The sequence below is a fragment of the Eschrichtius robustus genome, chromosome 5, assembly GCF_028021215.1.
Source record: "Eschrichtius robustus isolate mEscRob2 chromosome 5, mEscRob2.pri, whole genome shotgun sequence".
Taxonomy (NCBI): domain Eukaryota; kingdom Metazoa; phylum Chordata; class Mammalia; order Artiodactyla; family Eschrichtiidae; genus Eschrichtius; species Eschrichtius robustus.
Window position 1 is genome coordinate 93,485,387 of NC_090828.1, and position 15,237 is coordinate 93,500,623.

A 15,237-nucleotide genomic window follows, 5' to 3' on the forward strand; every position below is an offset into this window, starting at 1 on the left:
TAACCATCAGTACAGGCTGCAGGCTATACTGGCTATTGGAAATCCCTGGGACATGTGTCCTCTGGAAAACTAACCAAAGTTGTTGCTGTTGTTCTTGTTGTTTTAATTTTAAGAATTTTATTTGAATGTCTTCCTAACAGATATGTTTCTGCCTTAATATAATATACAATTGTCCCCTGGACAACATGGGGTTTGGGGCACCCACCACCTGTGTAGTCAAAAATCTGAGTGTAACTTTACAGTTGGCCCTCTGTATCCACGGTTCTACATCCACAGATTCAACAAATCATGGATCGTGTAGTACCGCAGTATTTACTGATGAAAAAAATCTGCATATAAGTGGACCTGCCCAGTCCAAACCCGTGTTGTTCAAGAGTCAACTGTATTGGTATAGTATAGTTTAGTATAATACTGTAATATAGGATAGTATTAGTACTAGTATTATAGTATAGCATTAGTACTATAGTAAGTGCCATACAGAAAAATGTTAGAATTATAGTATATTATTAGCATTCGTATCAGTATTATAGTAAAATATGTTATAGCATAGTATTAGTATAGTATGTTAGTACAGTCTGGAAGCATAAACCCAATATATATTTCTATAATAATGAGGTAAATAATGTTAGCTGCCATAACAAATAAATCCTGGAGGCTTAATACAAAAACTTTTCCTTTTTCACTAGTATCCCATCTAATCCATAAATACAGCAGGTAGGTTCCCAGGCTCTTTCCATTGTGTGCCATGCTGTTGTCACCTCCAGGCAGTGGAAAGGTAAAGAGAAGGTAGAAGGGGGCACCAACTTCATAAAAGTCTTGAGTGGAAGTACCACTCATCATTTTCATTCTCATTCCACTCGTGAGAACCAGTGTGTGCCTGGGATAGCCAGAGGGCCATATCTAGATGCAAGGAGGGTTGGGCAATTCAATCCCTGGCTGGGCAAACATTCTCCAGCTAAAATTCCATCATGTGGATAATGCCAACGAATTCCACTAGGCATTCAGCCATCTCTCCCACACTGTTCTTTCTTCTTTCCCTCATACTGTCCTAGAGCACACCCTTAAAAGGCTTTTCCTCTTGTTGTTTGTTGAGAGGTGAGGGTTTCAGAGAGGTGCCATTTGACTGTACTTCTGTGGCTGAAGTACAAGATATTTAATGAAAGGGTCATCTCTCTCTTTGATATACTTGCTTTACTCACAGCCAAATTCATTGTCTGAAGTTCTTGTCCACTTGGGTAAAATATTTAGTAGATATCTAAGTGTCTATTCTCCTTCCTGCTTCTAGATCCCTAATTATATGATATCAAATTATCCTGTCTCTAGCAAGCTTCATGACTTTTTTTTCCCTTGAATCTATAGATTCCAAAGCTGAGGCAATGTTCTTTGGTGAAATACTTACAGACTTCATCTAGCAGGGAAAAAAAGAAATTCTGGTAAGCTCTTTATTTACTCAACAAACATTTACTGAGCATCTGCTGTGTACAAGACTAGACTGTGGGAGTCCTGAGTTATACAAAATGCAGTTCCTACTCCCAAAGAATGTCTAGGTAACGTAAAGAAGAAATGCAGTCCTCCCTAAATTTTCTTTCTCCTTTCTCTTTTCCCTTAAAGAAAAAAATAAATAAATAAACCACACCAAAAAACTCCCAAATACATATTCAGAAGTTAGTCCAGTAGAGGGCAGCACACACACGTACACTCACCTCCACTGGCACCCCTACACCCCCAATAAACCTAGCTAAGTAGTGAAAGTTCTTTGCGCAGGACCCAGCACACCGTAGGTATGCAACTGATCCTTGGGGGGGGGGGGGGGAAAGACATAGAGTAGCAAGGGAGAAAGCACTTAAAAAGAGGCAAACGTGCCTTAAATAAAATTAGTATTCTAAAAGATAACAAAGAACTATCTAATTTATTCCTCACGTCTTAGTAATTGTTTCAAAAACACAGTGTACATAGAATGCGGTAAAAATCCACTTATAGTGAAAATGCTCTATAATTCAGCTCTATTATAATATTACTGTGTCTGATTCGTTTTCTCTGAACTCTGATACAGCTATGAAAATGAGAAAATCAAGTGTAACATTTTTTCATCAGTGAAAATAGAGACAGATGGAACCTAATTATTAAAACTGCCATGTACCTTAGTCACCCACATGCTTAGATAAATTGTCCAGTTCTTCAGCACATTTTAACCATGCAAGAGAGTAAGAGATAAGCACCAACTCATTAACACTGTATGAAATGGTTCCGTTTACTAATAAAAGATTCTCTAATAACAAAGCTTTGTGGGTCCAAAAGGGAGATTTACTGTATAACTAGCATTTGCAGGGAAAAAAAAAAATGTATACATTTGCTGTTAATAAACTGAGAGCTAAAGTTTTTTCTCCTTGCAATAAGCCTATGTACATAGGTTTGTGTATTGCGTTGTAATTATGGTCTTCAAACCAGAGAATTGCTAAATTAGCACATCTAATGAAATCAATACATGCTGGGGCACCAAGAACCTTTGTGAGGTCTGCAAGGAAAACTATTTAGGCAAGGCATGAGGGCCTTTTGTTTCCATAGAGTGCTGATTCATTACTTCTAAGCAGACTACTGATGATTAAACTGAAAGAGTCAGTTACTGAAAGAGTAAGGTACAGTTTTAACAAGTTAACTCATTCCTACTAAACCCATGAGAAAAAAATCCCTTTCATCTGAGAGTAACAAAGTTTCTTTGGCAACATCAGTAGTAGAATTAGCTTCTCCTTCCTCTTTCCTAGATAAGTGCAATTGAAGTGAGTAAATAAAAATTAGAAAAACTAAAATGGCACAAAGAGAAAAATAAGACATTTTCAGGAACCCTGGGTCACAGAAGACATTTTATCCTTCCTTCCACTAAGGTTGCAGCCCATCAGATTTTCACCCTGACATTTGGGTTTTTTAATACTGTATTGGGTGTCAGAGTAAACATCTGTCATGCCTTCAGATCAATTTAGAAAAAAAAAATTAATATTTTAAGAGTCTGTGTCAAAATGCCCCTACCCCTTTAGCACTTTGAACTTTTTCAAGATTTTAAAAGTTTTCTTCGATTTCTTTTTTCTAAAATCTAAGTGCTTTTTCCTTCCTATTTCATCAATTCTTGAAAATGGAAAAAAAAAAACTGAACTATTCAATCTAACTTTGTTGATAAAGGAGAAAAAATGGGTTTCCATGGCTTATTCTCTCTGGTAATGACAATTTCCTGAGGCATAATTCTTGCAAATATATGCATCTTGGCAGAAGGTGCCATCTGAGAGGTAGCAGCATAGGGGAAGTCCAAGTTTGGCCAGGAGAGCACCTCAGCAACTAAACTCCCTTCTATCCTAGAAGGGAGACAATAACTTAGAAGTGCTGCACCAATAGCATTTTTGCTTAACAGGCTTTTTCAAATGATGGAACCTATTCATTCTGATTTCATGAAAGGTCTTTAAATAATGCATTTTCCCCAAAATAATTCAAGACAAGGGTGGACTCTCGCTGGCTCCTGAGTTGGAAATGTTCTTATTTGTGTTGGAAGTTTGGAAAAGTTCAGTTCATTGCCCTGAGATTTACAAATTCTGTATTTGCCTTCCACAGTTTTAAGTTGGTCAGCTCTAAAGATCTTCATATTCATGATTCTCAAGTCTTATAATTTCTCACTGTAAGGAGCAATCAGTTTTGCAGTCACCTACCCTCGCCCTGCTGCCAGAGAGCTATAATAAATGTTTGAGTAGCACTTTACAGTATACAAAGTACTTGTACGATAGCTAGGGTAAGGCAGAGAAGTACGGTGATGTAAACAATGTTATCTTTGTGGAACAGTGAACTATAAGACACTTACACCAAAAACAGATACACATTGACTCTGCCAGTCATTAGGCATGCAATTATATACTACCTTCTGCTTCTACTTGGCTGCTTTGTGTGTGTCTGATGTTTTTTCTTTTCAACTGGCTTTTAAAACCCTTCAGAGATCATGTCATAGATTTTTTTTTTATCACCCTCACCTCTAGCACAATATCGAATAAAAAGTAAATGTTCAATAAATAATTGAAGGAATGAAAAAAAAAAGTGAATGAATGCAGGAACAAAGAATGACTCATTAGGGAAGAAGCCATTAAAATTTAGCCTGAGAACTCTAAAGCCAGAGCTTTTGAGTGCTAAGAAATGTGGCTTCATGTCTAGGCTGAATCCCGGCCTATTCAATTTCAGGCCTTAATCACTTTCACAATATGAAGTAGGGATGGAGCATAACTGATATCTTTTTTCTCTGCTGGGCAAACTCTGCCTCAATGTCAAGATACATTAGGCCATTTTCCCCACCCTCCATAAAGTCGTCCTTGCCTGAGCCCTAAGATCTGCCCCTCCTCTGAATTTCTATAACATTTATAGCCAAATTAGCACTCAGTCATTCCCTAGCTTTTCTTGTTTTTGTTTTTGTTTTTGACAAACTTGTCTCTATTTTTGACTGTCTTCTACAACTTTTGGATCTGCCAGAGTACTTAGCATAGTAGCAGACTCACATCATGGGCATGTATTACGTATTTTTATTCAGCTAATGGTTTTATTCATTCATGCATTCAACAAATACTGTCAAATACCTAGTCTGTACCAGGGACTGTCCTGAGCATAGAGAGAAAGCACGAAACAAAACAAAGCCATTGCCTTCATGGAGCTTACGTTCTAGCTGTGGGAGACAGACAAATAAATAAGCTGACGTCTTCCACTCTGAGAATATGGCACCCTGTGTCAGCACAAAGAAGTTATAGAAGCTGGACCTTTACCCCTAATCCCATAGAAATGGAATGATGTCTGACAAATGCGGATTTGAGCAGCTCTTTTGCCCCTTTTCTGCTTGCCTATTTCTGTTTCCCTTAAACCTTAATTATAGAAATGAGATCCCTGGCAATCTAACTTAATTCCTGACTTACACTCTCCTCAGTGCACACCACACCTTGCCTAACCTGTTGACTCTTTCCCTAGATTAAAAGAAGTAAGAATGAAGAATGAAGTAGGTAAAGAATGACTAGCTCTCTACCCCCAGCAGTCCCCTTAGCAATCCTGAAGGCAGACCGGGCGGGCAAGATAACATCTGAAGACAGATAACAAGGAGCCAACCATTCTTCATGCAATGGAGAATGATGCAGAGCTTGACGTCCTGCCTTGATGATTCACTGACATTCTTTCCCCTTTAAAAAATGTTATGGCAGAGCAGAATCTTGGGAGTTGGTTTAGAGGACACAAGTCCGCCTTCTCCCAGAACTACCAGCCTTCTGATTAAAGCAAACTTTCCTTTCTACCAACACTTGCCTCTCAAGTGTTGGCTATTTATTCTCATTTTTGTACCTGGGTTTTGTTACTGGTTTCTATTTGTTTGGTATCTTTGATGGAATCAAGGTATTCCTTTTCATCCCTTTTGCTCCCTTTTGTGCTTCCATTTTCTGTTGTGATGTCTAAAAACGGTGTTTTTCATAAGAAAGAGAATCATAGGGTAAAACACAGGCATAGGTTATATTAGGCTGTTGTTTGAGCTGGCCTCACAGACTGGTGGGATTCTCACCAGATTGGTGTCAGTTTGGACAAACTTGGCTTTGGGTCACCAATAAAACTGGATGAGGTTCTCCTTCTTTTTTTTTTTTTTTTTTTTTTTTTTGGTCCTGAGAGCTTGGCTTTGATAGAGAGACTGTGTTCTTTCTGGTTTTCTGCTTGCTGGGGGTGGGGGTGTGGGTTGTTGGCTCTGCATTAAGAGGACAAACATCAGGGATGGGTACCCAGGACATGAAGTGCACAACTCTTACCACCTCTCATGAGGTCCTCGAAGTCTAAATCTTCTCCGCTTCCAGGAGAAACTCCTGCTTCTCCAATATACTCTCGTTATCATCCTTATTCTTATATCTATCTTTCTAAATGGCATCATTTTGCCAAGAATGATTTGTGCTTTCAGTGGCTCCTCTGGGGAACATTTGAGATGGACAAAATTGTTCATTTGAGAGGCATGATAGAAAAGAGAGCATAAGATTACTTAGTTCCAATTGGTAGCATTTTTGTATTAGTATGCAGAGGTTATCAAGTGAATTCTGAATCAAAAATTGCTTCACTAAAAGATTCTTTGTCCAAGGCTAATGAGCAAAATTTGACAAACTTAAGCAACAATAAACTAGACTCATTTCCCTAGTAAATCCTCCCTCTCCTGTCCTCCAGTTGCCTCCCTACATCCAGTCCCCTCTTCCCCTTTGTCCTGTTCTCTCTTCTGTCATCTCCTCACTCCTCCTTCCCCTTGTCCAGACTCCCTGCTTTTTCCCAGTGGTTCTAAGACTCCAAAATACTTGTTGCTTCAAAAGATCCATCTTCCTATGAGCCAGGTATGCAGGCAACTGTAGAACTTAACCCTTAGACCAAAGCTTAATTAAGAGCTATAATTAAGGATTTCCTTATACTCAGAAAGGACCAGCAACTATCCATAGAAAAACTTAGAATTCTTTTGGGTGCACAGGGCCCAGGGTTACCTGATCCATATTAAAATGTACACATTTTGGACAGAACCTCAGAGGTTAAATCTTAAATGGCAAAACCTGATTGGACTGACCCAGAAACTGACCTACAGGATCTTTCTTTCCACAATAAACCTAAGGATCCATAATTTAAAAAAAAAAATTTTTTTAAGGCCAAAACATAAGTCAAAGTTCCCTAAAAACTACATTTGAACATTCTAATAAAATTTGGTCAGACCATAATTCAATCATATAAACAAAATAGAAAACTATAAGATAATTTCAAGATACACTAGAAAATACCTTCAAATGACACTCAGGAGATAAAGAAGGTGCTGAGGTAACAGCAGCTCTTTTATCTCATTTTTCATTAGAACTAAACCTGATATTAGATACCTAATTAAAGAACAGAAATTAGAATGAGAAATAGCTCCTTTACTTGAATTATAGCTCCTGGCATAACATTTTGAAAGGGCTTAAGAACAAAAACCATACAGGACCGAAAATAAATATATGGCCCTACAGACTGAACAGCTGTGGGCCCACCTCCCAACTGATCACCTGGTAACAAGGACACCTGTACATGTTGTAAACAGAAAGGACACTGCATAAAAGATTGTCCTAGCTTGCAAAATGGAAACCAAGATGATGAACTATCAGAAAATTCATGCCAATGTGTGTGCTCCAAAGAAGGAAAAAGTGCCCAATATTGCACCTTATCCTTAAACACTGAAGGTTAATCAACCATCAGTATAGACGGTTAACCTTATCAATTCCTGGTAGATGTGAGGGTGACTCTTTCCACATTAAGCTCTGCCACTTTTTTTCAGCTTCTTCCGTGGAGTAGACATATCACACAGCTGGTAGGTATTTCAAATAACCCACAGATTTCTCCATGTCCCAGTCCTTAACTGAAACCCTTGGGGCCTTTGCCGAAAAACCCCTTCCTACTCTATGACACCACTCCTGCTTTTTAATAGAAAGGGCCACTGGCTTTACTGTAGAGGATCTCTGCCTTCTTCATTGTGCTTCCAGACCAGGCCAATTCCTATCTTTCTGCCTTCACCTGGGAAGGACAACAATATACCTGACAGGCATGCCCAGTGGTTCATGAAGCCCCCTTTTACTTTTCCATGTTTTTCAATCAGACTTAAATGATCTCAATTTCCCTCATGATTCTGTTCTAATACTATATGTAGATGACCTCTGTTAACCTTTGTTCAGAAAACAAGAAAGCCTGTCAAGAGGATTCCATTTTCTTACTCACAGCCTTAGCAAAAACGGGACATGAATTGCTTGCCAAAACACAGTCCATTATTTAGGGCATGACCTATCTAAGTAGGGAAAATCACTGCCCCCTGATATATTATAAAGTATTCTAACATATCCTAGATCCCTTACAAAATAACAACTAAGAAGATTTCTAGGTTTAAATGGATACTTCAGATAATGAGTGCTGCATTTTTCTGAGATTGTGACACCTCTGTGTGAAGTGACTAAGTCCTCAGTAAGAGACCCTCTCCTCTGGAAACCCAAACATGAACAGGTCCCGGTAACTTGGATAAGGCTTTGCCACAGCCTCCTTCCCTAGACATCCCTGACAACAAAAAGCCCTTTTGTCTGGTTTTACATGAGATCTCGACAAGCCCTTGGGATTTTAATTCAACTTCTTGGGAACCATCAAAAACCCATCACTTACCATAACCTCATCCTTGACGCTGTTGAAAAGGCTTACTACCTTTGTCTTAAGGCAATGGAACCTCATGATTCCTCATGAAGGACAGATCTTACTATTGACTGAGAACACACAACACCCAGACAATTAATCTCTTATGAGACTCTAATTCTTTCCTCACATTACTATTCACCACAGTCACAGCCTGAATTCTGCCACTCACCTGACCCCACCAGAAGAAGGGAACCTCCTGACTGCCTTGACTCAGAGAACTTTCCTATACCTCATGCAGATCTGTTGACTCCCATTGAGAATCCTGACCTAACATTATTTGCTGATGGAAAACTGAAACCAGAGGTTATCAAGCAGGATATGATGTCATTGATTTAAGCTCTACTTTAGAATATCATTCCCTACCTGAGATAACATCAGCCTGGATGGCAGAAGTAATTGCACTTACTAGAGCTTATTAACTTGCCAAAGACCAGAGAGTAAACAAAGATGCAGATAGCAGGTATGTTCCTGGAGTAATACATGACTTTTAGATGCTTTGGAAACAAAGAGTATTTCTTACTTCTCCTGGAACCACCATAAAGGAACGTTTGAATGCACTGTACTTGCACATACAGATGGCCAACAGGCACATGAGAAGACGCTCAACATCGCTAATTATTAGAGAAATGTAAATCCAAACTACAATGAGGTACTACCTCACACCGGTCAGAATGGTCATCATTGAAAAGTCTAGGGACGTCCCTGGTGGTGCAGTGGTTAAGAATCCGCCTGCCAATGCAGAGGACACGAGTTTGAGCCCTGGTCCAGGAAGGTCCCACAAGCCGCGGAGCAACTAAGCCCGAGTGCCTCAACTACTGAACTTGCGCTCTAGAGCCCACGTGCCACAACTACTGAGCCCATGTGCCACAACTACTGAAGCCTGAGCACCTAGAGCCCATGCTCCGCAACAAGAGAAGCCACTGCAAGGAGAAGCCCGTGCACCGCAACAAAGAGTAGCCCCTGCTCGCCACAACTAGAAGTGCCCGCATGCAGCAACAAAGACCCAACACAGCCAAAAATAAATGAAATTTTTTTAAAAAAGTCTATAAATAACAAATGCTGGAGAGGGTATGGAGAAAAGGGAACCCTCCTACACTGTTGGTGGGAATGTAAATTGGTGCAGCCACTATGCAAAACAGTATGGAGGTTCCTCAAAAAACTAAGAATAGAGCTACCATATGATCCTGCAATCCCACTCCTGGGCATATATTTGGACAAAACTATAATTCAAAAAGATACATGCACAGCTATGTTCACAGTAGCACTACTTACAGCAGCCAAGACATGGAAACAACCTAAATGTCCATCAACAGATGAATGGATAAAGAAGATGTGGTACATATATACCATGGAATACTACTCAGCCATAAAAAAAGAACGAAATAATGCCATTTGCAGCAACATGGATGCAACTAGAGATGATCATACTAAGCGAAGTCAGTCAGAAAAAGAAAGACAAGTGTCATATGATATCACTTACATGTGGAATCTAAAATATGACACAAATGAACCTATCTATGAAACAGAAACAGAATCATGGACACAGACTTGTGGTTGCCAAGGGGGAAGGACTGGGAGTTTGATACTAGGAGATGCAAACTGTTATCTATAGAATGGATAAACAACAAGGTCCTACTGTATAGCACAGGGAACTATATTCAATATCCTATAATAAACCACAATGGAAAAGAAAAAAATTAAATGCCGTATACTTCCTATAGAGGTGGCTATCATAATGGTTGTGGCCCATGCAAAAAGAGACGATATGGAAGCTAAAGAAAATGCTCTCGCAGATCATTCCGCCAAACAAGTAGCCTTAACCAAGATTATGAGTCTATGCAAATCCTCAAAGAATAAATCTCTGAAATGATTCAGAGAATCGTTATAAAATATTAATGGTTAGGCTCCAATTTCAAAAAGAAAGAATGGGGGAAAATCTGGTTTTACCTTTCACTCAGATAATCTCTGGTTCTCCCAAGAAAAGCACTTGATGGCATCAGATGGTTTCAAACGGATATTAGCTAAACTTCTCTACGTAACTACTCACACTGGTGCAGACAAATTGGTTACTGTCTTAAATTGGCATTGGTGGAAAAACTTTGGAAAGACAGTTGAAGTTATCTGCAGGTCATATGTTACCTATCAACAACGTAATCCTGGAAAAACTATAAAGTTGGGACACAACCAGGAACCAAAACCTCAGGGGGCTTTGGAACACCTTCAGATGGACGGTACTCAGCTTCTACTCTCCGTGAGCTTTGAATATATTTAGTTATTGTATGTCTATATTTAGGATGGGTTGAGACACACTTCCTTGCCAAAAACCTACCAGCCTAATAGTTGCTAAAATGCTGTCTGATTTTATGTTTCCAACCTGGAGCAGACCAACTTTTATACCAAATGACTGAGGATCACATTTTATGAGAACTACTATAAAAGAACTCTGTAAGGTATTACCCCTCACTCAAAAACAATACTGTCCTTACCACCACAATCTTCTGGAAAAGTTGAAAGAATCGATATAATCTGTAAATAAAAATGATAAAAATGTTCAGAAACCCTTGGACTCCTTTGGCCAAGGATACTAGCCGTTATAGTCATGGGGCCCTCTCCCCTGAGAACACATCACTTGTTACCTTATGAATTGGAAACTGGAAGGTCCATGCATTTTAGGATTTCACCTGTGATACTAGACTTGCCCTGATGCATGCAGTTATGGCAAAATACTGCAAAGGACTCCTATGGTTTAGCCAGTCCTATCACTGACAGTTTAAGGCTGCCTTCCTACAACATCTTTTTTTTTATTCCCCTACAACATCTTCTTAAACAGATTCGTCATGATCTTGGACCAGAAGAGATTTTGTCTATTGAAAGAGACATCAGAGAAAAACTGCTTTTTAAGCTCACTGGAAAGGACCTTATGAAGTATTGTTAATAACAAATGCAGCAATGAGATTCCAGGTAGTCTATCGTTGGGTTCATATTTCACAACTAAAGAAGCAATTCCAAGTCTGACCCAATTGAAAGGCTACTCCAACTCAGACAAGAGCTTCAAAATGAGGCTCATCCTTCATTATTCAGGCATTTTACCTAGGTGTTCACATAAGTCATTCTTTATGTGCAAAATCAGAGCAGTGGTCCCATTGGTAGGAATTATACAAATAGAAAGGACTGTAATGAACTTAGTAACTCTGGCAGCAGCTGTTAACAGTGCCATCTCTGCCCTAGATGGAATAGAGAGCAATGTAAATTCATTGTCATGAGTATTAATGGGCAATTACACTGCTCTAGATTTCTTGTTGGCTAACTATGGTGGTGTCTGTGCCATTGCTAATACTGCTAGCTCTATTTGGGTCAAGGAAATAGACCAGATGGAACAACCTATCTTGTTCCATATTCTACGCCATATATCTTATGGCCTATGGGATTCGTTCTTTTGCTCTAGGGTTGACAGGGTTCCAAATTTTAAAGAATCTTACAGGGATTATTAACCGTTCTTGTTTTTGTAAGAGTGATCATGATGCTGGACCACTGCATGCTATCCACAGCCTTAAATGCCTCTGCACAGCTGATCGCTCATGAGATGATTGCCATGATGACATAACAAAAAGGTCAAGAAAAATCTCGTGATACTAGTGACTGTGGAGACAACTAGAAGCCTTCAAAAGGGGAAGAGCTGAATCTCTAGATTTCCATGAATTATTCAACCTTTCACAATCCAGAGAATGACCAAAAGGAGGAATGAAGAGACTGAACATATAAACAGATAATGGCCAGACCATATATGACAACAGAACTCTGACCCACAACTTCTGTAACAGCTAGCTTAGGAATCCAAACCACAACCTCTACAGCAACCAGTCCAGGAAGTCAAACAACCTCTGCAGCAATTGGCTCAGAATGGTCAGGACTTGGTCATTGACTGCCAGCTTCCATATTTTTTGCCCCCTCTTCCAACACAAGACCAACCACAGAAAACCAAATACGCTCCTCAAAACCAACCACATAAGATGCTCCACTTCTAGTCAGCCTGCCCCTGGCTTCCTGAACAACTTCCAATCAGCATAACTGAAGCCATCTTCTTTTTGCACCATAAAGGTTTCCTACCATTCTGCTTGCCTTTGAGTTTCATGCCAAACACAAAGTGATGGTGGCTGACTGCCTTACTACAGCAAGCTCTGAATAAGTAACCTCTGTCCTTATTGGGGTTATCGTTGTTTATTTACACACAGGAAAGAGAGGTGGGAGACAGACCCTGGCTGCACCCTTGAGAGAAGAAGCCATGATCTGATTTAGAGAGTTATTAGAAATCAAGGTTTTCCCTGGATCTCGGATCCCTCAAAACAAATTCATGCATTCCAAAGTGTCTGTGCTCAGGTTCTTTAAGTAGAAAAAATCTATTCCATGATATTATATCTTTTAATAGTAATAAAAAAAATGTCCATTATTCAGCTGTCTTCAGCAACAGACAAGTCATTAAATGGGATTTCAATAGGCAACATCCCAATGAAAATGTTGGTTTGTTTAACTGATGGCTATTATGGTATTGGAGCCTGGATACATGAAAATGGTGTTTTTACTGTCCATAAAGGTGATAAATCATATTTGGGACTGGAGTCTAATTTACAGCTAATGTGCTTTTATATTACCTGCTGGCATGCTAAAAGAGGTTGATGTAGACAGATAAATAAAACATACAAATTGCTAAAAATTTAAACATTCACTTAGCAGAATCCACTAAACTACTGAGTTTGGAGGATTTAAGCAATCAAATATGCAGATTCTTTAAGAGAAAATGCTGTTTAGGGGAAATGAGCTTCTAGGGTGTTTTGGATTTTTCTTCCCCAAATATCCATTATTCAATTATCTCCACAACTGAAATGCAACTTGATGTTCTTTGCCTTACAAAAAGAAAAATGCTGTCCTAATTTTTTGTTTTGATTTGTCTTAGGCAAGTATGTCTAGAATGGAGGAAACCCTGGAACAATGATAAAGGCTTGTTCTATCTCCTGATGGACAGAAGGAAGAATACTGTGCAATCATTTCAGGGCTCAAAAGTCAAGCAGACTTCAAGAGGAACATTCTCAATGCGGAGCCTGCAGAGAGAGGCCTGCTGAGCTGGGAAAATGGTTGGTATGATCTACATGTAGGTAATGTCATTTACTATTTAAAATTTAGGCTAAATTTAAGAGCCACTCTTTTCAAAAACATACTGATAGTTTGTAAGACTGTTGGATCTTGGGGATAACCTGTAGGAACCCTGGAGAGCAACACATTAATTAAAGGCCCCTCAAACTTCAGCTGATAATCAAGAAGAGTATTGGCAGAATTGATATCGAGAGTCAAAAAAATCTCGCATTAGACCTTCGATCTCCCAGTGACCGGAGGGATAAAGGTTCAACTCATCTGCAAGTTTCATAAGGCTGAACTCTATGTTAGGATACTCAGTAGAAATGACTCAGGGATTCTTGACTACTTCACTTGGCAGTAACTGCAGATATCAGCCCAGTCTCATAGCTTTGGTCTGGAAGCTTTTCTCAATGGCATGAAGTTCCTCTATGGCATGTGTGGGTATTTTCTAACCCATCAAGGAGTGGCTTAAGTATTGTTGTGTGGCAAGTTTCTTCCCCAAGTCTGCTAATCAATGCCTGTAGTGAACTCAAACAGAATATCCTCATTACCTCCTCAGAATAATAATTACACTTCAGAGACTTTTCACACATATTAGGTCTTTGGTTTTGAAAGTATGTTCCAAAAACCACCTGGGATATGAGCAAATGGAGGTTTAGGGATCTCACACCAGCCCTACCGAATTAGACTCTCCAGGAATGGGATCCTAAAATTTGTATTTTAACAAGCTCTCCACGTGAATCTTACACATACAGCTGTTTCAGAACCATTGCCTGTGATCCTCAAGCCATTCTTGGAAAGTGGTAAACCAGGGACCTTGCCTTACTTGTTCTCAGCAACAAATAAACATTTGTTGAATAAATGAGTGGATTATTAAATGATAGAAATTATTTAAAGTATGAGGCAAATAAGAGTCAAAGATCACTTTTCTTATTTTATATATATATGCATATATTTATATTTATTCTTATATTCCATTTAGCTTTGAATCAGAATGTCTAGGGTGCCTGTTAGGAATTAGGATTCCCTAGCCCCTTTCCAGACCTACACTCCCCATGCCTACAACAATGGAGCTTTGCTCAGTACTCTGAATATCAGCCACCTTTCATGATTAACAAAACACAGTGAAAATAATGATGGTAATTAAATGAGATTTAATTTATTATCACCAAAGCCTGGAATAGAAGGTTCTGTTACCCATATTTTATACATGGAGAAATATAAGGTGAAGAAGATCAGTCCTTGCCTTATTACCCAGTAAGAAGGAGACCCACAAGCTTAATTCACGCCACCAGTCCACAGTGCTTCTAACGTCATGGAAAAGACAGCCTACACATATAGAGTACATTCATCCTCAAATCTTAAATGTTGAGATTAAAGGAGGACAACAGGCAAAGTTACCACGTCATAGAGTCTTTTCTAGCAAGTCAAATCAGTAAGTATTTAGTGATTGTCTAACAGGTACACCGAAAGTCACACAGTAATACTGGAGCCAGATATCGAGGCAAGGCAGTATAGGAAAAAGCTTCAGGACAATGCTCCATCCTCAAATTAACAACCAAACAATCAACTATAAATCCAATGGTGTAAAAGCAGGTCATGCTTGCAATAAACTGAGAGGGTATCTGGGAAAAGGGATTCAAGCTGGACTTTGCAGGGAGACAAGTTTTAATAGCCAAATGGAGTGAACAGGTGTTCTTTTTATCTCTTTCTTCAACATGTATGGATTATCTTTTAGATACTAAAAACTATATTAATTAACAAGGAGGTAGTTTCCCCAATATTTCATCCTTTTGGGAATCATCTGTATCCCATTTCCCGTGGATAGAGTGGGACTGACTGTACCCACCTGCCTCAGGAGTAGACACATGACTCAAACATGGGCAG